This window comes from Onychomys torridus, chromosome 9, assembly GCF_903995425.1.
Source record: "Onychomys torridus chromosome 9, mOncTor1.1, whole genome shotgun sequence".
Classification (NCBI taxonomy): domain Eukaryota; kingdom Metazoa; phylum Chordata; class Mammalia; order Rodentia; family Cricetidae; genus Onychomys; species Onychomys torridus.
The window spans coordinates 18,492,661-18,518,699 of NC_050451.1; the positions used below are offsets into that span (position 1 = coordinate 18,492,661).

The window sequence follows — 26,039 nt, forward strand, 5'->3', positions numbered from 1 at the left end:
GCAAACTGGGGACTTCTCTAGGGTTCAAAGTCGCCATAAGCTAGTGTGTCCCAAGTAGCCTGTAGTTGTGCCTTGATTGAAGATGGGTGTCACTCAAAGGATGTTCTCTGGGATGTGAGATATTCCCTGATAGAAAACTGTTTTCTAAAATTGAGGAAGAAGTTAAAATCCTTCTTCTTTTTTCTCTGTAATGGAAGCAATTTTTGTATTTATATTTCCTATTTAGACATCTCACTAAGGAGTCCAATCTGGGGAATGCAGTATCATTATCTCAGGTAGAACACAGCCAGTGTATTTGGAGATACACTGGGTCTTTATGAAGTGGGTTATATGATTTTCATTTTTTTTTTTTACTGTCACTTCATTTTTGCAATGTTGACCTGAGACATATATACTGAAGAGTGTCCATGTGTATGTATATATATATGTGTACATATGTCTGTGTCCACATGTATTTATGCACATGTGTATACATGCAAGTGCATCATTACATAAATATATGTATGTGTATGTGTGCATATGTATATATGTGTAGGTATGTGTATATGTATATAAATGTATGAGTATGAGAATATGTGCATTATTGTTCATATTTTTAATAGAACAAATATTTCAAAAACATAACATTCCAATACTTTCTATTCTAGTTTTTTCTAGTCTACTATTGTGACTCACAATCTGAACTCATAACCCACTCATGAGTTGTCAGGGAGCATACTCAACAGGGTTGCCTTGAACCTCTCTCTCTCACACACATGTAACACATGTTTTTGTGTTCTTTACTTAATTAGGAGAAACTAACGAGCCCTAAATTCCATGTGTATGTGGAACCACTAGGGATTTTGCATATTCTGCCTTAGCAGGTCTGATCTGTATCCCCAGACTCTGCATTTCTGAGCAGCTCAAGGTAGGGCAGGGTTGTTAGTGTGAGGACGGCCTCTAAGGACTGACTATAGCATCCAGTGTGGAAACCAGGAGGCACAGAAGTCACCACACAGGACACACTGTCACCGTACAGAGACTGCTGCCAAGGCAGGGTCCCAACGCTCCAAGTGCCTATGCATGTCCCCAAGACACAAGCCTGCAGCATAAAATCCATGTCCTTCCGTGGGGCTTCTGTGGTTTCACTCCATTTCCTTTCTCTGTAACCTACACTGCAAAGCCAGATGCTTCTGATGGCCTGGAAGCCACCCTGGGGTGTGCTGCCTTCAGCTGTGGATGGCAGTGGACAAGACAAAGCAGAAGCAGGTCTCAAGAAGGCAGCGGATAGGGGTGAGGTTCTTAGCTCATTTCATTTAGGGTATTTGCTAACCCTGAAACATGCTCATCAAGGCAGACCACACTCAGCTTTGCATGCATGTAGTGGGTAGCCATTCCAGCTTTGACCTTGAAGTTCCAACCCCCATTGAGGCTTCGGTAATGGTCATGCCTACAAGGCAGGGCTGAGAGAGGACCCTGAAGACCCGAGTTCCAGATGCCCAGGCTCTCTTGGTTCCAGGACCCTGGACGCTGGAGGTAGATGGAGCAGAGTTCTCCAGAGAACACTGCTGGACTGCGCCATACCTTTGTCAGAGCCTACAACCTACCTGTCCCTTCATTTGTAAGTTACCCCACAAAATAAACCTCCCTTTCAATTACGTGGAGTTGCCTTAATAATTTCACCAATATATGCATGTGACAGGTGGTATTCATTCGAAACATGACTTCATAATTCCACTCTATATGGTTAGAATTCCCAATGGAGGAAATGCTGAACCAGAACTGTAGAGCTCCTTGAGACAATACTGGATGTCTGAAGTTTCAGCTTCTAGAACTCGGGGGACATACAAGCTGATAAAATAAAAACATAGTTCTGAGTGGGCTGCTTGGATGCCTTTGTTGTGTGGGTATATCTATAGGGGGTGAGGAGTGTGCTGCCCACCATGGTACCCAAATGTGCAAGCAGCACAGACGTGGTGCTGGGTACATGCTTGAGAGCAAAAGGCCAGTGAACGAACATAACTGTGGTGCTGACTCCACTTCCTCGAATAGAACTGATTTGCTGATTGTCCTGTGGGTGTCTGCTTTCTGGAACGGAGCAGGGGCATGTATAAAGGAGGCAGACACAGAACGCAGAATTCTTCAGGTTGTCTCAGCCCACAGTGCAGATGGGAAGAAAGGAGAATTGAGGAAGGGACAGAGAATGCATGGTCCCTGGTGCAGAGGCAGCTGGGGGCAGGTGGACACGTGGGGCAGGTGTTGCATCAAAATCAGCTGTGAGAAATAGTGTCCTGGTTTCCCGGGCTTTGTGGGAAAAACATTGTATTTTATTTCATTTATTTCTCCTACCTGTGAGAACCAGGATCTGACAAACCAGAAACTGGAACTTGATGAGAAGCTTGGGGAGGGGAAGTTTTAAACTAAGGTTTAAGGCTGTGGTTTCAACTAGGGAATGTTTGGACCCCCGGGAGACACTTTGCCATGCCTTAGCATAACTTGTGGGGGGGAGGAGGGAGCATGTCAACCCTAATGGCACCCACTGCTGAGAGGGCAGGGGTGTTGCTAAAATATTCCACAATGTACAGGGTTGTCCACATACCAAACAATTCTCTGCTCCATAATGTCAGCACAGAGATTAGCAAACTTTGCTAGAACAAGAAGTTCCAGGGAGAGAGAGAGAGAGAGAGAGAGAGAGAGAGAGAGAGAGAGAGAGGAGAGAGAGACAGACAGAGAGACACAGAGACAGAGAGAAGGGGAGGGGGTAGAAGAAGAGCAGGAAAATTTCCCCAGGTCCCTTGTTCTCTCCTGGAGCATGAGACATGGTGGGCCAAGGATGGCTAGGTGTGCCTCCTGCTTCCACGGATCTATTTCTAATGGTGGGAAAACAGCTGCTGATGGGATCCATTCTCTGTTCCACTGAAGGCCACCTACAACCTCTGAGAACCTGGCCAAGCCCAGAGGAGGCCAGCAAGCCTCAGGTGGAGTGTCCGGGCTGCATGGTCAGAAGCCAAGGAGAAAGGGCTGAAATGTGGTCGCCACTGCTGTGTTTTGGCCACTTTGTTGCCTGACTGCCAACAGCTGCTGTCCTTTGCCTGGAGGTGAGGTTTGCTCCTGTCTGCTGACATGGCAACCCCAAGATGTCAGAGTCTGACACCCGTTGCCTCAGGAAATGATCTAGAACTTTTCCTTGGCCTGTCAGCAGGGATTCCCCAGCACCTGCAATGGTACCGGTTGTCACTGCTCTTTCCCTGGCTCACAGTCCCTACATTGCTTCTGGTGGTAGTTTGTGCTTTAAGCTCTCCTCAGGCAAATCTTAAAGGAGTCCTGGGCAGGGCGCAACATGCGTCAGGGAGCACTGTACTCACAGGGAGCACTGTACTCACAGGGTGTGGAGCATCCACTGAACCCCATCAGGAGGCCCGAGTGCAGGACCAAGAACACAGCCCTGGAGCTGGCCCCGCTGCTTCCAGACCTCCAGAAACACAACTTCAGGCACATTCCATTCCCTCCCATGGACAGAATCAGCAAAACCACATCTTTTGCTCAAGGAAAGCAAGGATCAAAGGAGTCGGGAGCACAAGCATAATCCCTATTAGTCACTGCAGCCCCTCAAGTCAAATCGCTACAAGGCTACAAGAGCTCTAATGAGTAACAGGACATGGCTCAGGGAAGTGGGGGGGTCTGACTATAGAGGGGATGAGGCCAGGGTGAGGAGCAAAGGCTGTTGTAACTGCCACAGATCCCAGAGGCTTCAGTGAATGACCGGTGGGAATTAAAACCACAGAACAGAAAGAAAAAAACAAAACAAAACAAACAAAAAAACCAGCTGCTATTTTAAACACCAGGAAGCAATGAAAAGACATAAATTGTAAGATCCCCAAAGTGATGCCCAATCACCCATCTTCCTTGTAGTGGGAATTCTGAACCACTAAATACCTTAAGGGGTAAGGAGGAAAGGCTACTATAAAAGCTAGGAACTAGAAAATTTGCTACAATCACTCTGTGGCTTAGAAGTTCCTTACATAGTGTGTGAGTGAGTGCGTTCGTGTGCATGTGAGTGTGGTGTGTGTGTATGTGTATGTGTATGTGTAGCAAGGTTGTCTGACATCAGTCTCAGAACATTAGCCCAGCAAGAATTTGTCACCTAAAGTCCTTGCTGTCTTAAGAGTTGGGAATCTAGCTACTTAGCTTGGGGTTTGCTCACATAAGGTACCTACATCTCACCTTTACAGAGAATGTCCAGTTTGGGACTCTGAATTTTCTCCAACCCTATGAGGAGAGTGCCATTCTATCTCCAATCTGTTGGGATTGGATCTTGGGTTTTTCTTTCTTTCTTTAAGAGAAAAGAGCAGCCAAGCTTTTCTGCAGACCAGCTTATTCCCTTATTCATAACGCAGGCCAGCAGGCCTTGTAAGTGTATATGCTGGGTCATCTGAGGACACTGGGGTGTTCATTTTAAAATTAGATTCATCCTAATTATATGAAAACAGCCCACGTGTGGTTGGCCCAAACACCAGGAAAACATTACTCAGCACCTGCCTGCTGGGTGTGCCTTTACCAGGATAGCTCCGGACTGGTTTAACAGCAGGCCCTGCCCTCTGAGAACTTCAAATCTCACAAAGAAACACCTCATTGACAAGTAGGAGCTCTGGCCACTGAGCAGCAAAGAAACAAGTATCATGAGGTGACATACACTGCAGTGTTCCCTGTAGACAGAGGCACATGCCTGTGGCACAGAATCGGAGAGAATCTCAGTCTTGATTCTATACATACTCTTTCTTCTGCACGGTCAAGCTGGGGGCCAAAGCCTGGGCCTTCAGCATGCTAGGCAAGCTACATATGGGCTCAGCCTTCATTGGGCAAGATTTCAGACACTGGCGAAAGAAAAAGTGTGTGTGTGTGTGTGTGTGTGTGTGTGTGTGTGTGTGTGTGTACGCTGTTCTCATTTTTCTTTGATTTCTTTTTCAGTTTTTTCTTTCGGCGGCAGGGGTTGAGCTCAAGTCTCCATACATGTTAGGCAAATGTGTTATCTATCACTGAGCCACACCAGCAGCCTTGCTATACCTTCTCTTATAAGGGATTTGGACATCTGTAGGTCTTGATCTCCAAGGAGGTTCTGGACCCCTCCCCACACCACATTCAGGACACAGAGGAGAATTCTACTGAACTCATCCACAATGGAGCATCATCCTGACATTCTCCTTCAAGGCGGTTATTCTGAGGCCTGAATGATGCCGAAGGTCAAATTTTAGGGAGTGTTCTTCTCAGCCTTCGAAGCTGGTAAGTAACTAGCCAGAGGTGGCACAGCTGGGCAGATGGCAAGGCCAGGCTTTCCACTGGCTGCCTTGGATGCTGGTGCAGATGCTCGCTCTGCCTAACGCACCCCAGACCCTGATCTCTACCTTTCCAGTGTCAAGCTCACCACTGATTCAGGACAAAGGATCTTCCATCTCCCTACTGTATGGGAAGCCAATAATAAAAGTGGTACCCATCTTCCACTCTGCTCCATGACAGGATCTCACTGCAGCCTGCCTGTAGTGCTCCCATCACTAGATGGGAGAAAGGATACCAAGAGATTCACTTCTGTACATTCAAGAGTTAGCTGCTTCACACTGGGGACTCCAACTTTCAAAATGTCGGTAAGAGTTTACAGACACAGACTTGCCCACAAGGCAGCTGGACCCAGGACAATGGTGTGCATCCCATCTCTACTTCTTAAGTATCTCCACTGTGGTTGTCTTTGTCATGAAGAAGTTGCCATGTCTGTCTCCCTTTCTTTTACTGACAATGGAACCCAAAGTCTTATGCCGGTTGGGCAAACACTGTACTCCTGAGCTACACCCCCAGCCCTCCTTGCTTCCTAGAATAAAACATTTTAATAGGAAGTAATGAGGTTTTCAGAAGGTAAAATACATATATTTATAATTGGAAGGAAGGGAGCTCTTTTTCTCTTTCCTTGCCCTGTACTTATTATCATGCCTCTTACTTTATGGGGGTTACTGAACATGTGATAAAGGATATTTATCATTGGGACAAAAATAAACAAACATCTTTTTATAGCTAAGAAAGAGACGACCAGTTTTAGTAAGCCATACTAGAATAAATACTAGGAAAATCAACATCTTTTAAATCTAACTGATATAATGCACCATTTGAACAGCCCCAAACACTTACTTCAGCGAAAGCATTAGACACCTCTGTCAACATACAAGAATCAGCCCTGGCTTTCTGCTCTCTGACATCTCCAATATATCATGTTGTTTAAAAGATGCTGGGAATTAAAATGCATCTCTATCATCCTTATACTATTTACAAGTCAATGTTTCCAATATATTGAGTAAAATAAAATACAAATTAAAATTAAATTCACTGGTTGATTTTTATTAATTGAAGTGATAATCAAGAGAATTAACTCTGTGACTCACAGCATGTTTCTTTCAGACAGTGCAGTGAGCACCACCAGAGGTTTCTACACTTCAAGCCACCACATTGTTTAAAAAATGAAGATTTCGTGGTATATGGTATGCCCATTTGCTTACATGTTGTCTATGGCTGTTTAGTCTCCAGAGCTGTAGACCTGAGAAGACACAATTGATGTGTGTCTTGAAAGTGGGTAATACTCACTATATGGACTAGTCCAGAAAACTCTTCTAACTCTTGGACTAAAGGTGAATGAGATGATCTAATTAGTCATTTTATAACTAGGAAATTCAAGTGCTGATAAACCAAGGGATTTATTCAAACTACTTTTATTATAATTAGGTGGTATTTCTATAATGCCATCCTCTCATTCATTCATTCACTCATTCATTCATGTCCATCATCCATTTACAATTTTGATTAAAGAATCAAACTCCAGGCAGTTAGAATATCATTAATTAATACTAAATCATGAGTTCTAACACAACATCAGCATTATTTTTCTCTGGTCACACAGGAGCAACTTTTTTTTCTGTCTGATACAGGTCCACAGGTACAACATCCTTTAGGGTCACACATAACTGTGAAGACATGAAAGATAGTCCTTAAGCATCATTTGAAAATACCTTAAAGAGAATCTAACATGTAACCTGTTTTCAAATTAAATTTGAAACTCCCCCAAATATAAAACAGCCTGCTAAAAATATCATCAGAATTAAGACGAGAATTTTTTCACATGTTTAAGGAAGTTGAACCTGTTCCCAAAGACATCTGGCAAGATGTGCCAGCCCAGGCAAAGCCAGTCTTCTTCCCTGGCCCAGAAGGCCTGCATCTGCAGTCTGCATGAGCCAGCAGCCTTCCTGGCTGCCCTTGTGTGTGCACCAGAATCCTCACAGGTCTCTGAATGCTTTGCACTATCCCCACTTCCCATGTTATTTCATGCTTTTTCTGTCCAGAATTCTCTCTATCCTTAGCTACACATTCCCATCACAGGACTAATCAATACTGTAAGTGCTTGTCCAGTATCCATACTTCTATTACTACGAATACCTAATACTTGACAGGACCTAGTCATCCAAGGCTTACACCATGTACTGAATCTACATATTACAGAGGCAGAAGCTGAATGCTCCGTGAATCCAAGTTAAGTCAGACACAAATCCACACACTCCCACTACCCAGTCCTGGCTCCTCTTCATATCTGTGCCAGTGCTCCACAGATCCCCTCATTCCCACCACCCAGCCCTGCTTTCTCCTCATCTCTGTCAGGAGCCCTTACTATACAGCTTTGCTGCCCATTTACAAACTCTCGAAGCATTTTTGGAAGTTACAACTGGTGCCACTTGCATTAGTGGGTAGGAAGCTGACAAGCCTACAGTGTTCAGGACAGTTCCCCCACCAAAGACTTATCCAGCCCCAAATACTAATGTCATTTGCTATTGAGACACACTGCACTACACTGTCCCAGAAGGCTCTGCACATTTCCTTAGCAAAGATTTTGAATGTTTGTCATGGTGTTTTGCATCACTCTGATACCCCGCAGATGTTCACATCACATGGGATGGGTGGATGAATGAATGGACTCCAGGGCTTGTGTTAGTCTACTTCAAAGCTTTGTTTCCTGGAAACTTCAATTGTGATAAATCTGAGCACATATCCCTTTCCTCTTCCCTCTTTCTCCCCTCCCCCTGTCTTCCTTCCTATCTGTCAGCTTCCTTCCTTTTTTTTTTTTTTTTTGGTTTGAGACAAACATAGCCACTTTAGTATCCCAATGCTAGAATTATGTATGAATACCACTGTGCCCATCATGAGAACATATTCTTAAATAATAGTAAAGAATATATGTGGAATGCATTTCCGAGCACACCTTCACCTTGAAGTTATGAATCTACAGAGAGTATACAACAAAACTAGCAACCAAAATAAATAGGATTTATACCCCACAAGGCCTCTGGAGTACAGGAGTTTGCCCAATTCCTTGTAAGGACCAAGCTACAGAACAAACCAATAAAACCAATTTTAAAGGCCACAGTTAATTAATTTATTTTTTAAAGAGGCAATCTGTGTTAGTTCCCCTGGTCATTTTTTTAAGGGAAAAAACTCAGACAAGAGTATATGGCCTTCTACTTTTCCCTGCTGTGGCTACATTTCAGATGTAAGTGTACTTACTGGTTAGGATCTGCAGGTATTAGGAGATGGCAGAGATTATAGTAAGGCTTAGATGGGGTTGTAAACATAGATGGAAATAAAACAGATGAACCATTCTCTGGTTTTTGCAAATTACTACTTTAAACATTAGAAAATAAGTCAAGAGATTATGTACATCATCATCATCATCATCATCATCATCATTATTATTATTATATTTTTAAAGTAACAAGACTTTAAAATCATTGTAAAATACTTCTGTGTTGGTATCAATCAGTATTGCATACAAACTGCTAGGTGTTTTTTCTTTTCATGAAAAGCCAATATGTTCCACTCATGATGAAATTCAGTAAGAGGCTAAAATGAATGAGCTTGATTATTAAAAATGCAATGCCAAGACCTCTACTTCACACCCTCTTATAAGGAATGTTGGCCGTTTTTTGATTAATACACATGCACACATGTAACACACACTCACTCAAAGAATGTGGTATGGCATAGGTTTAGTTACCTACTCTCCTCACCCTTGGACGTCCATAACACATACCAGTGTGAAATAGATGCTGAGACTTTTATATTAAGTTGCTATGCTCAGGATTTCCAAGACATGTTTGACAAAGATCAAAGCAAGCTAATAGTAAAATACAGACTCTGTTAACACATCTAAGAGTCAGAGGCAAGACTGAAAGAGACGGTAGGATCTATGGCCTGGGACATCATCGTGGGAGGCATTTCATACCACGACATGGGCAGTACCATTGCCACTGTGTATAAGAACACGACACACGCTTGCCACTGAGACGGATTCTGCAAGCCTGGGCATGCAAGTTGGTGAGACATTGGTGCATACAGTAGAGAGATGTGAGAAAAAGATGAACAAGTTGGAAATAGCGTGGTTGTTAACATCACTTTTGGTTGGGCCCATGTTGCTGAATCCCAGGAAAACAGTCCTGAGAGAACAAAAGGATGGTGGAAGGCAGTGTCTAAACCATCCTGAGAGCTCAGGAGCAACAGACGTCAAAGGTCCAGAATACTCTGTAAGTTCCTGAATGTCTGTCACTAAACTATGAGCAGCTTCTCAACTCTCCTCATCACAGAAACATACACCAGGGACTGCAATCCCCCACCTGCATGCCCACTTTGGTTTCATTGACTTTCTACTCATGGCTCCTGTAACTCTCTTCTGCCACAGGAGACAGCAATCACTTCTGCTTTGGGCTCTGGGAACTTGAATGAGCAACGGAGTTTAGACTAATCTTCCCTGAATGTTGTATGTGCCCCACCATTAGGTGACAATATTCCATTAGGAATATACAAACACACATGTGTATGTGTTCAGTGCAGAACATGTTTGGTACATGTTCAGCAACTGTTAGTAAAACAGGATCCAGAAAAAAATGAAAACTAGAAGAAAATATGATGAAGAAAAAATGGATGAAAAAGATAAAATGGAATTCAGACATGTAGTCCAGAAACATATTCAAACCACAAGTTTGAATTCACCCTTTTGTTTTTGGTCTTTCAAAAATCATCTACATAAATAGCCCTTAATTTTTGGTAATCATTGCCTAGCAGACAATTTAAGGTTATATTTTCTAATCAAAGTCTCAAATATGGTTATTCTGGGTTTTAAGACTAGATATATAGATTGTGAAGATTTAATGTGTTATGAACATGTATGGCCATTGGGCATATATTCTAGGGTGTGCTTTATGAGGATGTGAGGCCATGGTGATGGAAGGGCCACAAGAAGTTTCCCTAGACACAGTCTGTCAGGCCTCTTGGGTTCAGGCCCTTCTAACTATCAATTTAGAAAAGGTAGCAGAGTTCATCACAGATACTGGTTAATCACTGACCAAGAGCTGCCAGCATACAAGGTCTCTAGTGCCCTCCTGAAATTAGGGCACTAGAGACCCAAGAACATTAGCAGTGGTGCCAATCACTATTCCATTTCTCAGCTAGCTAAATTTCTGAGGGAAGGATATGGAAGCAAGTGATTGTAACTCTGTGTTTTGTATGTTCCACAACTTGAGCACTAGGAAAGTTCTGAAACTTAAGTGGAAAATGAGCATGCTCTGTCAGAAACTCATTGGCCTGAACATATTCAAGCCCTTAGCACTTGGCATCAGTGGGTAGATCTTGGTGAGATTTACACCATGCCACAAGATAGGCAGCTCTTAGAAATAGTGATTTTACCCTACCCCAACCCTAGTCAAGATGCCTTAGGAGAAACTCCAACAGGCATGTCTGTTTCATCAATGGAGCACACTGTATCATACCTGGGCTTAATCTATGCACATTGTCCCACCTGTTACTGGCTACACCCTGAACTTCAAAGCATGTAACAGGGCCAGGCACACAGTAGATATAAAAATGATCTGCGGATTGAGAAACTAAATCAAGGCATGAAAAGGACTTTTAAACAAACAGGAGGTTAACTTGCCATGAACTGCTTATCCAGCTTTGACACAAGCTGAAGTCCTAATCGCAGAAACAGTCACATGCTTTGACTCGTGATGTAACCCACACATTCATTTTGGCCAAGCCATGTTGAAAGACGTGCTCATACTGACATGAAAGGGAAAGAGAATGACTGCCCTGTCCGGACACCTTGTCTTCCAACTACAGATACACCACTGTCGGTGTACCCAGGTCTTTTCTAGGCACTCGGTGTCAGGGATGGGAAAAGTCACACACAGGCTCTCACCACAGAGAAAGAAACAGAAAACCCGAAAGACAGAGCTACAGAGATCAAGACACAAAGTATTAGTGGGCCCCTGCTTAGGTAGTCTGTGGCTATAGGGTCATTTTCAAACACCCAGCTTTCCTGTCCTCTCTAGTTGCTTCAGACAAAAGTCAGGCTGACACACTGGATCTTTGAGAAAGTTACCTTAGTGAACATGTTAGCCATTCATTCTGCTAGTTTTCTGAGCTCTATTGAAGTATTGAAGCTATGCCAGAACCCATACCATTGGACCACAGCAGCTTAGTTCCACAGAGAAATTTACACTGGGATGCTTTTTTTTCATTATGCACTTGCATTTTTCTCCCCTTTAGAGCTGGCTAAAGACATGACGACATAAAGAACTCTATTTCATTTTATTTGACTCTGTTGAGATGCTGCCCACAGCGTTTCATGTGAACTTGTAATAGTTGTCAGGTACCATGGTGAATACCCTGCAAAAGGCACGTGATCCATTCTCTTCAATATCAATTCTAGACAGACACCACCTCTTTTTATGTAAAATTGGCTACCATGAAGTTGGACCTAATTTAAATATGATAAAGCAGTAAGCCCTTTGGTTTTTGGTGTAATTTCCTTCCTCATTCCCCAAAACATTGATCATTGTCTTCTCTCCCACTATTAACAATACCAACATTAATTATTTTGTAAGATTTTTTAGAGTTATTTTTACTATTTTTTTTTTTTTTTACAATACATGTGTATGTGTGAAGCTAGGTGTATTTAAGTACAGATGCCCAGAGTCCAGAAGAGGGAAGCAGATCCCCTAGAGATGGGGTTGCAGGCAGTTATGAGTTGCTGGACATGGTGCTGGGAACTAAATTCAGGTCTTCTGTGACATCATCAAGTACTCTTAATTGCTCAGCTCTCTCTTCAGCCCTGCTTTTCAGGGTTTTATTACATATTTCCTCAGACACATTTCTGAAACTTGGTTCTCTATCAAAATAAATTATCATGATTATCAACTACAATTTCCCTGTGTTCTGAACTGGCAAGAATTGCCAATAGTGGGTTGGGGATTTAGCTCATACTCTGGTCATGCGCGAACTCAGATAACTGGATATTCCTCACAATCACCTGGATCATAACATGCCTGTGAAAGGGGAAAAATGAGACACAGGCAAAGCTGCTGGCTAACAGCACATAGTAATGAGCAGGTTATTCCTAAATTGATCACCAAGAACTTCTCTAGCTTGTGTTACACCAGTAACCCTAATTTCCCCCTTCCCAACCACCAGGTTTTTAGCCCAAACAAACACTCCCACTACAAGCCATTGGTCTACTCTGAGCTGCCAAAGCCGGAGGCCTTCCCAAGGCCTCAAGTGTGAAAATCTTGTGTCCACTCAGGGATGTACAGAGTCTGCAGTTTCACTCTCTGTCTTGACAAGGCCTCTGAAACGAGGAAGATTCTGCAGAAACTCAGGAACTAAAGGTCAGTATCTCCAGGAATCAAGGGAACTGTAAGGGATCAAGGGACATGTAAGGCAAAACCACTGTTGAATATTTCTATACAGCCAAGGCTGGTAGGAGGATCATGGAGAATTAACTATCCAGAAAGGAAAACCAGCTATTGCCAGATAGAGAGCACCAGAGAGTGAGAAACATGCAAAACTGAGTCCTAGTGTGTGTGTGTGTGTGTGTGTGTGTGTGTGTGTGTGTGTGTGTGTTCACCCCTCACCTGGTTTTGGCATGTCCAAAATGGCAATGGTTGAAGTATTCAGTCAGGCATTTGGGGGAGGACAATGTTTGGGCACAACCTCTAATTTGTTCAGTTAAAATGTACCTAGTGCCTACTGTGGGCTAAGCATCCTTCCAGATGCAGGGAGAACAGGGAATGAAGCAGTAAACACTTCTGCCCTCCTAGACTCCACACTGTCATCTAGAATATTCAGAATTCAGTTGCAAAAAGGAAATCAATCGACAAGTATCCGTTCAAAGGGTCAGTTCTGATCACAGCCAGTACTGGGGGTTGGGGACAGGGAGAACAAAAAGCAGAGAGGCCTTGGAGAGAGAACACAAAGGACTAACTCCCCGCTCAAAGGGTCAAGGAAAGGCTTGTCTAAGAAGGCAACCTGGAACTTAACATGAGCGCAAGATGCTTAAGAGACCTATCGCCTTTCCTCTGATGTCCATGAAAAGGATGAGCTTACTCTACAGAAAACTGGAAGCAAGCTCCCTGGTGGCTCCAAGCATCCTTCGGGCATCTACAAGCAGGGATGGTGGGGCCTCAGCTTTCTGTAACACACCACCTTTCCCAGAGGGGCTGGGCCACAGGGAAGTCGCAGCAGCTCATCTCTTGTTACAGCAGAACTGACCACAAAGAAGCTGGAGTACTCACTCCTCTCTTAGGCCAGTTACTTTACATAGCAATACCCCCTCGTCAACAAGATTATGCTTTTGCATTATAATGCCTACAAGAATTGTTTCATTTTTAAAAACTAGAACAATTTGGAGCTATGTTCAGTGTCACTTACTTTTACTCACAAAATAAAGCAGATTTTCCACTTCGAGTATATAATAAACCTTTAGAATTCATTTGAAAATAGGATTCTAATAGTATTTATTTAACATGGGCAAACAATAAATTGCTCTCCACCAATCTCTTCACATAAAAATGCCCCAAGCAAAGTACTTTTAAAAAAAAATTCTGCTAGGGTCAACCAAAGCACAACCAATCAGCATAAAAACACCCTAAAGTCTGCCACTGTTCAAAATACTTCCTACTCAAGCACCTTTTCATTCATGGTTGCCAGCCTATGACTTCTTTCAGAACGAGAAATGACAAGCTGAAGTGAATTAGGGAGATCAGTCATCCAGAATATTCAGAATGAATCATGGAACATTTTTTACCAAAAAGAAAATTTTATTCCTTTGCAATACAGCGCGGCAACATTTCATTACAGTGTCAACAAACAAGCTAAGCCAGAGCCAAGTCACATAGACACTTCCCAATAGATCTATGGTACATAATACATATCATTTAACAAAACTGCAGAGTTCTCCTATCCATGCATTGAACAAGGAATGCTCAATTTGTTCACTTTCACAACAGGTCTTTAACACCGGTCTCCAGTACCTAGGATCAACCACACTGGAAGGGGCGGGGGTGTTATTCAATGTTATTTTCTGATTCAGCAAGCCTTTGAGTTCTGCCAGCGCGTGGAAAGGGCAGAATGGTAGACCGAACCTGCCTGCCCAGGTGCTCCTTTCCTTGTTTGACTCACTTTAGGAATGCTTAAGAGACCCTTTAAAATGTTCCCATTTGGGGCAAATTATATATTTAGCTTGTAATTAAAAAACTAAAACAATCCACGAATACACACCCTGCCCGCTCCCTCTTAAAAACAAACCAGAAGGCTTTAAGAATTAGCTCCGATAATAATCCCACTGTGGTCACGGGAAATCTTCCTCCAAATTAACAACTGACACTAAGCAATAGAAACTCTCCAAAGACGCCTTCCCCGACCATGGGGGCGCACAGCTGACACCACCTGGATCACCACCGACCCAAGCGACCCCAAAAGATGCTGCGTCAAGAGAAGCAAAGCAAAAGAGCGAGTCTGGAGGGAGCGAACCCGCGGAGGCGGTGAGAGGCAGAATCGCCAGGCACGGGCCAGAACGTGTAACATTCGGGAGCTTTCTCCTTTCCAAACCCTTGAGTTCCGGGGCAGGGGCAAAAAGAGGGGGACAAGAGACGCACAGTCCCTTTAAACCGCCCACCCTCGCGCCTGTCAGCCTCTTCTGAACCCCGGTGTCCTACAACTTCCTCCTCACGGAAACTTCCACTGGGTTCGGCGCCCAGGATGCCAAACTCCATTTCACAAGGAGCCTGTCCCCAGCGGCATTCGGGCTTCAGCTTCCTGCACCCGGGTGCCCGAGCCCGAGAGGAACCGGGGCGCAGAGGCCCGCGGCAGGGACAGCGCGCGGCGCCTGCCACTCGTGCCCGGCCCGCAGGACTTGTCGCCCCCCGCCCACCCTGCGCCCCCGCCGCGCCACGTTACCCGTGCGCTGGAGCCTGGCGGTGGCGCCCCGAGGCGGCGTGCGGGCGAGCTGCGGCCGAGCAGCCAGTGGCCTCCACGGCGGTGCTCGAATTAGCCATGCAAAGTTAATCCCGCCGCGTCACGCCGGCCGCCCGCCCGCCCGAGGCTGCGCCGTGCTCCGCGGAGCCGCAGTCTCCTCCCCGCTCCGCCCCCTCCGCCGCGGGGTCCCGTGCTGCGCGGGCCACCCCGCGAGCTCGCCTCCCTCGACCTGTCAACTATCCTCCCTCACCGAGGGGCGCGGCGCGGGTCCCAGGACACTGGCAACCTCTCCGCTGCGACCTGCGAGGGCGGCGAGGTGCGGGGCCCGAGGCCCCGCCTCCCGGGGTCCAGGAGCACAGCCTTACTCCGGACTGGGGCGCCAGCTCCACGCCGGCTGGAGGACGTCTGATCGTTCGTCCCCTCTAGTCCTCCAGCCGGTCTGACTCGCGCTGCAGCCGCGGCAGGCTCAGGCCACCCCAGCTCCGCCAGGAGCGCAGCGACGAAATGGCCTCCGGGCCGCGCACCTCATCACGGCCCCGAGCAGCCCGTCACTCCGGTGTCCCGCGCTGCCGCCTGTGTACCTGCCGCCTAGGTGCTGGCGTCCCCCTCTGTGACTCCGCGGTACCAGTGCCTTGTGCGCCGCCCTCCCTGGGGTCACGTAGCTGCGGGTCTGGTGGCCGCGTGCCCACCCACCCGACTGCTGGCGCGAGGAGGTTGGAGTTGGCCGGTCATTCCTGCAGTTGAAGAGGCAGGAGTGTGGGTGGGTGGTGGGGTGTGTGTGTGCGTGGGTGGGGTGGGGTGGGGTGTGAATGACAGGAGATAGAGGGGACCTCCAGGAGCACAACCCTCGGGGTTCGCCCGTCACCGCGGCAGGTGTCGCCGCGCTCCTCCTTCCGCCCCCAAACCACTTGTGGCGCGCGTGAGACCACGGGGCGCTCAGATCCTCCGGGGGCTCTGGACGCTATGCAGTTTCCACACCGCTGGACAATACCTTGCTTGCCCTAAACGAGAACCCCCCCTCCCCCGCCCCCGGCATACCCCATTATCCTTTCCTGGGAGTGTGTGCCGGGTTGGTTCGGTTCCACAAGCAGAGTTTAAAGAGACGCCTCATTTTGCCTCCGTCTTGGAAATATACAAATAAAACCGGAAGACAAAAAAAAAATCTTTACCCTTGAAAGGGTTTTGTTCTTGCAAGCACACAACTCCGAAATGTCCGTACCTCAAGTCCGGGAAGGCCGAGCACTCAGGTTAGGAGAAAACAGCCAGCGACTGGTGTTCTGCTTGAGATGACCCGGGCTGTCTCCCGCTGCGCCTTGGAGGTAGGTTTTATTGGAAAAATGCCGAGTACTCAGAGAACACACAGCCAGTGGGAAGTTACAGTTGCGACAAAACTACTTTGAGGACAGAATACAATTATGTTCTTTTGCAGTGTTAAAAATACCTTGAAACCATTTCTTCAATAAACTCATGCAACGCAGCGCAGTGCCCTGAGCCTACCTGACTTGTAGCTAAACGGAGGGAATAATGCCTAGATTATTTAAAAGACTTTTCTGGATTTCCCACGGGTGATCAGAGTTTTGTTGCAGCGTTTTTTGGCCGTGCACAGGAAAGGCGAAGGTTGAGAAGCTGGCACCTCTGGCCACTGCACTAGCAACTGAGGTGAATCCGAAGCTGTCCCATGCCTGGGCAGAAAGAATTCGGGATTGAGGAGAAAAAGCTTCAGATCGCAGCTTTTGGGACGTTGCCTTTCCCAGCGGCCTGCACAGACGTTGCCCTTTGGATTCTTCGCAAGAAATCTGTGTTTTATCCTTCGCCCCAATGAAGCTGCACCAGGAACTTGCGGATTCTAGAGTGAGGGTGGTTTTTGCAGGCGTGTTCCTGGGCTTTGGTCCAAAGCTGCCTTGGGATGTTTTGGTTGGTTTGGAGGAAAACTGCAGCGGCTCAATCCAGTTCCACCCAGAAGGCCCCCTGGTGGCCGTGAGGAAAAGCCAGGCGCAGGTAAGCAAGGGTAGTTTACAGTGGGGCCCACGTCTTCCAGGGGGCTTTGGGAACAGCTCTGCAATAAAGATATTGTAGGCAGAGAAATCAAGAGGCCCTGAGGATCCCCAGGATGTTTTACTACTGATTTTCCTATGCATAACTCGGAGCTACCTTTTTTCTTTAAATTCTTTCTCAAGAAAGACACATAGTGAAAATGAACTATAACACCCCCCCCCCCCAAAACAAAAAAACAAAAAAACAAAAACATGTTCCTTTTCTTTGTTCAGATGGCTTTGTCTTTCTGATCACATTTTGCCTGGAAAAATCTGGAATAAAGAGTCAACTACAGCATTGAACAAGTCACATGACAAGTCTGGCTGTAGCCATGGTATATAATCAAGACACCCAAACAAGGAGATCTGCCAGGATTCCATTTGAACAGGTATTGTGACAAGCCGGTGGTGGTAAGAGGGGTTCCCATCAGTCTGATACACAACGGGACAACACAGTTCAAGGGAACCGTCAGGAAGCCCAGGGACTGGGTCCTATCTTGGCTGATTTGTGGTACACAGTCACTATTTTCAGAACCCATCATCACAGCTCGCCTGAGCCATCCTGATCACTCTATGAATTCCAAACTGATGACTCCAGCCAAGGAAGCAATCTATCTGTTTGTTCCTGCAGAGCTACTGGGCAAGAAAGTATGAAACGCGGAGCCCAACAGAGTCGGCGTGGGCCTCAGTGCAGCCAACGTGCAGTTTAGATGCACCTTTTTTTTTTTAACATGGTGAGATGCAGTTCTTTGTGAATGTTTATTGTGTTCATGTTGATTTTTAAATATTTTCCTGTAATTCCTGCATTTGTGAACATTGCTTACATTTTTAGCTGGATGTGAACACCTTACTTTTTCCTGCCTACTGTGTCTGTAATGTTACCAGAATCTACTTGGAGAAGTAAAGCTCAAGTTAGAGTTGACCGGATATAAAAGATGATGATCATTGCAAGGAATTGCCATGAGGAATTAGAGGTGTGGGGTGTGAGCAGCCTCAGAGAATTCCCACAGAGGGAGTTATTGGAGATTCATGAAGTTGTGGGCAGATTTTCTGAGGGGGTGAAATATTAAATCATTTCATTTACAAAATAGCTGTCTCTGGAGCCTGCTCTTCTGCCTCATGACCTAGCCTTGGAGAGTCTAAATATCTGTGTTCACTGTTACTTTCTATGAAGGCTCAGACATTCTGGCCCATCCAGCTGGCTAAAATTGTAAAGTCTACTTCCAGCCTTTCTTGACAGAACTTTTAGGGAAGGTGACACTTTCAAAACTGATGGATGGCAGTCCCTTGAGGAAGACACAGAGTCATCCTTAAGCATCCCCAGGATACCATTCCAAAGTCCCTCTACAGCTACTGTAGTGGGTAGCCATCCCAGCCTTGGCCTGAAAGTTCCAACCCCCATTGAGGCTTCGGTAATGGTCATGCCCACAAGGCGGGGCGGAGGGAGGAAGCTGAAGACCCAGGATCCAGAGGAGAGGGCTCTCTTGGTTCTGGGACGCTGGACGCAGGAGGTAGACTGAGCAGAGTTCTCCAGAGAACACCGCCGGACTGTGCCATACCTTTGCCAGACCCTACAACCTATCCCTTCATTTGTAAGTTACCCCACAAAATAAACCTCCCTTTTAACTACGTGGAGTGGCCTTAATAATTTCACCAATAGCTATTGGATCTGCAGATGTCCAAACTCCATGAGTTAAATGGTATAGTGTTTGCATATAACCAACACTCTCTTTGACCTGTAGCTCACCTCTAGATTAAAATGCTATGCAGGTAGGTATTATACTGTATTAAAGGATTGACAAGAAGGTCTACACATGCTCAGTACACATGCAGGTTTTTCAAGTATCTCTACCTGTGGTTGATTGACTCCGCAGACACAGAACTCAAAGTGGAGGGTTGACTATGAACTGCCAGGTGAGATAAGGCAAGGAAGCCAACAGAGCCCAGTAGAGGACAAGTCCAGTAAGACTGGCCTCAGAAGGCTGAATGAAACTGCTGCTGAAGTGTCGGAGAGAGAGATGATGCATTATCTGCTAGTCCCAGTTCTAAACGAAACCAGGGAAAATTGTCAAGGTGGTACAAAATAAAAAGCTATGTCTTTCTTCATTCTGTCTTTGGAACTGTCATGGCATTTTTATGTGTTATTTAATATTCTAAGTAAAGAAAAACAAATGTTTCAAATTATCATCACACACGTCACAATTTATCTATTTTGCAATGTCGGTTTGCAATGTAGTTCAAAGAGGTTTTAACTCACACAATACTGCACTGTCTGTATTTTACAGCTCATATATGTGTAGTGTTTTGTCATTACCGGAACAGTGGAAACACAGAACAAAGCACCCTCTATTTCACTTCTTGATATGTGTTCCTTTTGCATGCCAACACTGGACCTCTGGCATCGTGCTGTGTTAAAGGGACCGGAAAAGGCCCTTTCCCTCTGTGTCTTCATTTTCAGGTCATCAGTTAATGAATTCTGGGAAGTAACCACCAGTGAGAAAGTACACGAAGGCATCCTTGGTTGCTATTAACTAGGTTCAAAGCCAGTTCTGGTTGAATGGAGACCATGGCCTCTGGTTAGTCGAGTCCCGCTTCCTCAGTTGTCAATGGAGCATGCTTACCTCGTACATCTCTGGAGTTTGCTAAAGTCCACACATCGTGGGTTCTCAGCATTGTTCATGGGACACCAGCATTTTACCTTTGAGGGAATGGTGAAAACTTGTGGTCGACCTGCATTCTGTATTTTCTGTGTACAAGTATGCAGTCCCTTGTCCTATCAGATTTCCCTTATAAAACACAAATTCAAAGATGAAACCATTAGTGGTGTCAGTTTGATGACAGCAGAGCAGTCAGCTAAGTGTTAGCCTCCAAAGCCCTAGGTTTCTCTACCGGTGGGTCTCAGCCTTCCTAATGCTGCGACCCTTAAGGTGTGGTGACGTCCAACCATAAAATTATTTTGTTGCTGCTTCACAATTTTAATTTTGATACTGTTATGAATCATAATGTAAATATCTGATATGCAACCCCTGTGGGTTTGCAACCCACAGGTTGGGCAGCACTAAGCTTTGTGCCTGTGTAGCTGTACAGATCACGTACTCGTGAAGCAGACCCTTGAGAAGGACTGGACCCTGCAGCTAAAATTCCTTCCCTTGGAGGAAATGGAGGCATCTACTCCTCCTCCTAAGGTCCCAACAACAAACAGGAGGGGCGGGGGTGTCTTTCTGTAGGCTGTGAATATAGGTTGTTCCCATTGGTTAAAAAATAAGCTGCTTTGGCCTATGGCAAGGCAGGTTAGTGGCAGGCCGGAAATCCAAGGAGAGAGACAGGAAGCAGCAAGGCAAGAGAGACGAGAGTAGCTGCTATGGGAGCAACATGCAATAGGGCGCAGGTAAAGCCACGAAATGCGTGGCAATACACAGATTGATAGTTATGGGTTGAGGCAAGTTATAAGAGCTAGCTAGTGAGAAGCCTGTGATGGCCATAGAGTTTATAACTGATATTAAGCCTCTGAATGATTATTTTATAAGCATCTGCAGGACCTTGGGGCCAGGCAGGACACAGAAAAACTTTCGACTATACAGAAGCATGATTCTACCAGTTCTGAGGGATTGATGAGTTTATTGAGCGTTCTTACAAAGCATAGGTGAGGGGTTACTTACAAAGGAGTGGATGCTCATCCTGCAAAAGGCAGCACCCAGAGAATCTGGCAAGGATGAGGGAGTTCCCTTAGCCACACAGATGGAGCCCTCCCCTCATCTCCCCTCACCTATACACTACTAATAAGCTACAGCTGGAAAGAGCCTGGGTCCTTCACTCCCCATGCAGGAGAAACAGCCTCCCCCGACTGAACTGTTCCATTGGTTAACGATCAGCTGCATTTGTGGTAGTTACTGAAACCTGAAAAGTTAGTGATTGCTTTTGAGGTGTATAGTGTCACCTTAAAATGCCTGCCACCAGGCCAAACTCCACTGAATTGTAAATCATCTCATCTCAAATACAGTAAAAATAGGCAGATTTGGGTGTGCCAAGGCAGATGTAGAGAAAGCAAAAGGCTAGCCTCCAAAGAAACTGAGACATGAGTTTTAGTCATCTGAAGTGGACACGTGATAAAATAGAGGAATCCTAGTATTCAATTCAGTGGATTTTTGTATTGTATACCATTGTCTAATTAACGGCCAGAACAACATAGAGGATAATCCCAGCAGTATGGAAAATCTCTCCTTTTTCTGCCAATCACAGTACTTCTAGTGGTGACCACCCTTGGCTTCTGCACTTATTGATTAGTTTAGCCAGATCTTGAACTTCATGTAAATATTACTGAAATGTTACTTCTTACATCTACTTTCTTTCATTCAATATAATGTTTTTAAAGATAAATCCACTTAATTGTGTGGATTTGAAAATTCCTGTTTCATATTCCACCATATAACAAGACCACAATTTGTCTATTCAGTTTCTAGTTGATGAATTCTTGGCATTTTCCAGCTTGGAGCTATCACAAATAAATTAGCTATTTACGTTCTTAAATAATTTTATGGATGCTTGTTCTCATATTCTCTTTTGTACGTACTTAGGAGTAGAATTGCTGGCCCTATATCAAATTTGAGTTATTCTATTAACAAAGTATAAATAGTATACAATAATTGTGTATAATAATAGTATGTATTATTTAATATACAAGACTTGAATAAATGATTGATGATTATATATAACAATTGTATTAATGTTACTTCTTGAGGAACCAGAATAATTATGAGCAATTAGAGGATGCTCAAATAACACCTGCTGACTTTGGTTCATTCTTACAGTTATCATAAATAAAATATTCAAAGTCAAATGGAATCTACTTAGAATATTATCTAGCATTACAAACTTGAAGCCCTCCAGTCAAAATTCAAAACCACTATTGCCTTAGGCAGCCATTAATTACAAGGTCTGTTTGCAGCTGCAGTGAACCAACCACATACTAATGGCCTGTGTAAAAATGAAGGTGATCGTTCCTGGGGTGGGCATTGGCCAGTAGCCATTTTCCAGAAAATAACCCCACACACCTGTATTCATGCTAGCAATCCCAATTAAACTCAGTGGGTCACACAACAGAACAAAGGTACATAAGGAATGAAGAAGAGGTTCAGAGGCAGTGGGAAGAAGATAGGAAAGGGAAATGGGGATAAAAGTGACCAAAATACATTATATACATGTAGTTAACTGACAAAGAATTACAAAGAAGGTTCTGGTGAATTGAAGGGCATCAAAGAGTGAGTGGAGAAAGTAAGATAAGAATACCAAGATGTTTTAAAATTCAAACCTTGTTTTCTTGCTTTAAAATACCGAGAGGTTTTTAATGAAGCCTTCATTTTCAGCTATTTGAAAGTTAATTTTTAAAAGACTTAAATAATTATTATTGTTGGTGATGGGTTTTCTTGGCAGCTATCAGGTCATTGGGGCATTGTCTGCAGAAGAGATTAATGCACTTCTGGTAGGGTCCTGAGTTAGTTTTCCCAAGACCAAGTTGTCATGAAAAGAAAAAAAAAAGAGCAGGATTGCTCCTGACACACTCTCTGGCTTCTATTTCCCTGTGTGATTTCTCTTTTCCATTTACCCCATAATGATACCATCTCACATCATCTACTAAGCCCGAGGGGGCCACCAGAGACCAGGTCAAAAGAGCTCACCTCCAAAATTCTGAACTAAACAAGCATCATTTTTCTGCAAGTTACCCAGCCTCGGGTATTATGCTACAATAATAGGAAATGGACTAACACAAAATACAAAAATGGAAAATAATTTTTAAGCATTCGGGGGAACACATCCTTTCTTTTCCAGAAGGGACTAAAGTCACTCTGAGTCATTTTCACAGAACAAGCTGATTCTCTAGCTATAACAACAAGTAGAATATGATTCATATGATTATGGGCTATGCTCAAATCCTTAAGATCCCTGAATGAGCCATATCAGGAATGAGACTCATAAATTCAATTTTACTTGCTTTCTGCAGTTTGGATGAGACTCCCTATTGGGGTAGTATGGGATTTACTGCACTCTACTTTCCTGTGCTACAGTTGTCTTTTACCATAAAACCCACTGCATCCTCAATGTGAGAAGCATTAGCACAGTCTACAAACAGCTGGAGAAAATCTTTTTGGAGAACCAGAGAGAATACACTTGGGGGACTCTCATCTAGAGTGAGTGGAAACAGGCCAGAGTTTGCACAGTGCACAGATTTAGGGCAGAGGACTTCCTAATGGTGTGTGCAGTCCGTGGGCTGGCTAAGGTCTGCAGCCAGCACCTGTGTCTCATATGACTCAGGGGCATTCCTTAGCTTTCTAGGTGCTTCAGCTGGAAATGAGGAGAAAATAACTCTGTCTCATTGACACAGGGAGCATGTCCTCACAGGCAAGTAATGGCGCCCAGTGCCTAGCTCACAGTAGGCTTGCATTTTGGGGGAAGAAAACTCATGGTATTTGAAAACTTTGAAAAACAGTGAGGGTGAAAATTAGCTGAGAAAACATCTGAGAATGAGTACTTCATAAAGACAAGAGGGGTTTTTTGTGTGTATGTTTTTGTTTGGTTAGTTGGTTTTGGTTTTTTGTTTGTTTTTGCTTGTAGCAGTTCGTAAAGATCTGGCAAGGTCTTTGGCACATGGCATCACCAAGGTTCGAGTACACACAGAAGTGAGCATGAGAGACAGAAGTAGAGAGACAGCAAAGGGATCCCACCCCACCTCTCTGTCTCACTAAGTAGCCTGGAAGGCCACACTCCTACCTCAGCCTTTTCAGTGCTGGGAACAGACCTGGAGCACCTCGCTCAGTGAGTGAGTTCTCTTCCAAAACCCTGTTAAAATCATGAATTCCTCTTAAAGGCTTAGTCACTTTCCAGGTCCAACCTGTAGTGTTTGCAACAGTACCCAGTACAGCCATGTAGCTCCCAACTAACAAGGTGTGGGAAACAATTCATGTCCACAAACGTGGCAACCTTCCCCTCCTTCTTGGAATTAAGCAGAATCTTCCAAGAGGCTACTGACTGCATCTGGTTCTCTGAGAAGCCTGAGGGCCTCGTTGTCCCAGCCAGAACTTCTTTGTAACTAGACTGGCTTCCCATATGACTTCAGAGGTTGATAAAAGCAAAGGCTTATATAGGAGGAGTTGTGATGTGGTCTAGGGAAAACTATGTCCTATACTGGCAGATTGGTGCTCACCTTCACCACAACACACTTGTAGCAATAAAGAGACTGAGACCAAGTCACAGAACATAAATATATGTGTGCAGAGAGCACTGGTGGCAAGGTGGGTGCTCTGGCTATGTCAAGATTGTTAACGGCTATACACCTTGAGGAGACAGTCCTGTATCTACCCATAAAACACTCATTGTTGCAGTGTAGGGAGTCAGGGAACAATTTGGGAAGATTATTATTGATAAATTAAACTCATCTTTCCCCTTTTGAGTTTGAGTAAAATGAGATAGAAGGACTTTATAAAATATATTTAGCATTTGGGAAGTTGAGGGTGGAGATTGGCACACATTTGAGGCCAGTCTGGTCTAGATAACAAGTTCTAAGCCTGCCTGGGCAATAGTGAGACCTGTCTCAGGCGCATAAGCAAACATACACAGATATATAAGTAAATGTATTACACACACCAACATAGACAAGTGGAGACAGAAAGTAGGGAGAATGCACAGGAGGGGAGCCAGTGAAGGTTCATTGCTTTGCTGAAGGAATTAAAGATGGGAGAAAAATGGCATTGGAGCTGAGGTCTGAGGGTTGTTAAGGGTCATATTGATATTTCAGAGAGAAGCAGAAGTAAGCAGAAAGGATAAGCTAAAGTAACAGGTAAATATAGAACTGAATAGGAAAAGAATACACCAGACCATGTCCCTGGAAACAGGGAGCTAATACTCAGAATGTTCTAAAAGTGCAGAATGCTTTAAGTTGAAGCCCTATCTATACTTAACTGTTAAGATCACTTCCTTCAGATGGCTACCCTGTTGAAGTGACTATGCCACACACAGCAGTAAAAACATGAAAGAAGGATTGAGCTTTCCCAAGTCACAGGTAACCAACTACTTCCACACTGCTAGAAAAGGGAATTAACCTTATGGTGTCGGCCAGTGCCACCTCCTGATTTTATAGCACACTAAAACAGAAGCTACAGATAAATAACTTGTGGGGACAGATGAGCAAGTAGCTCTTTTTCTTTCATTCTTGTCTTTTTTTTTTACCAGAGAAATAAATAAAATGGCATTATGGTCAGCTCTTAAAAAAATCAAGAGATTGAAAATAATAGTCCCACAAAACTCACAAATCCTTTTCATTTCCCACTAAATAAAGTTCATGGCCAAAATTCCAGATATATGTTGTTAAAGAATATTTAGTAAATGTTAATTAAGAAAGTATGTGATCATCATAAAAAGAATTAGAATACTAAGGAGGTACCTCCCCTTGGGGACCATTTCTTTTTTAAAAAAATAATTTAATTTAATTTTACATAACAGCAATGGGTTCCCCTTTCCTCCCCCCTCCCACCCCCCTTCCCCCTAACTTATGCCCCATTCCCATCTCCTCCAGGGCAAAGACTCCCCTGGGGATTCAGCTCAACCTGGTAGATTCAGTCCAGGCAGGGAGGACCGTTTCTTTAGCCAGCTGTGATGATTCCACTGGAAATACCATTCAGGTTGATTTGAAGTTCCTAAGTCAAA

General features: G+C 44.5%; 1 protein-coding gene across 2 annotated transcripts in view; it reads right to left on the reverse strand.

Annotated features, from left to right (window-relative positions):
* Positions 1–17,162, reverse strand: part of Thrb (thyroid hormone receptor beta) — a 358,018-nt gene extending 340,856 nt beyond the window's left edge. Inside the window, exon 1 of one of the 2 annotated variants that reach the window (XM_036199215.1) lies at positions 16,529–17,162. The gene's annotated coding sequence lies outside the window, so the exon portion shown is untranslated. Of the gene's footprint in view, positions 1–15,291; positions 15,451–16,528 lie in introns of those variants that run through there. The other variant, XM_036199212.1, reaches the window with a different exon arrangement.
* Positions 17,163–26,039: the final 8,877 nt, after the last annotated feature.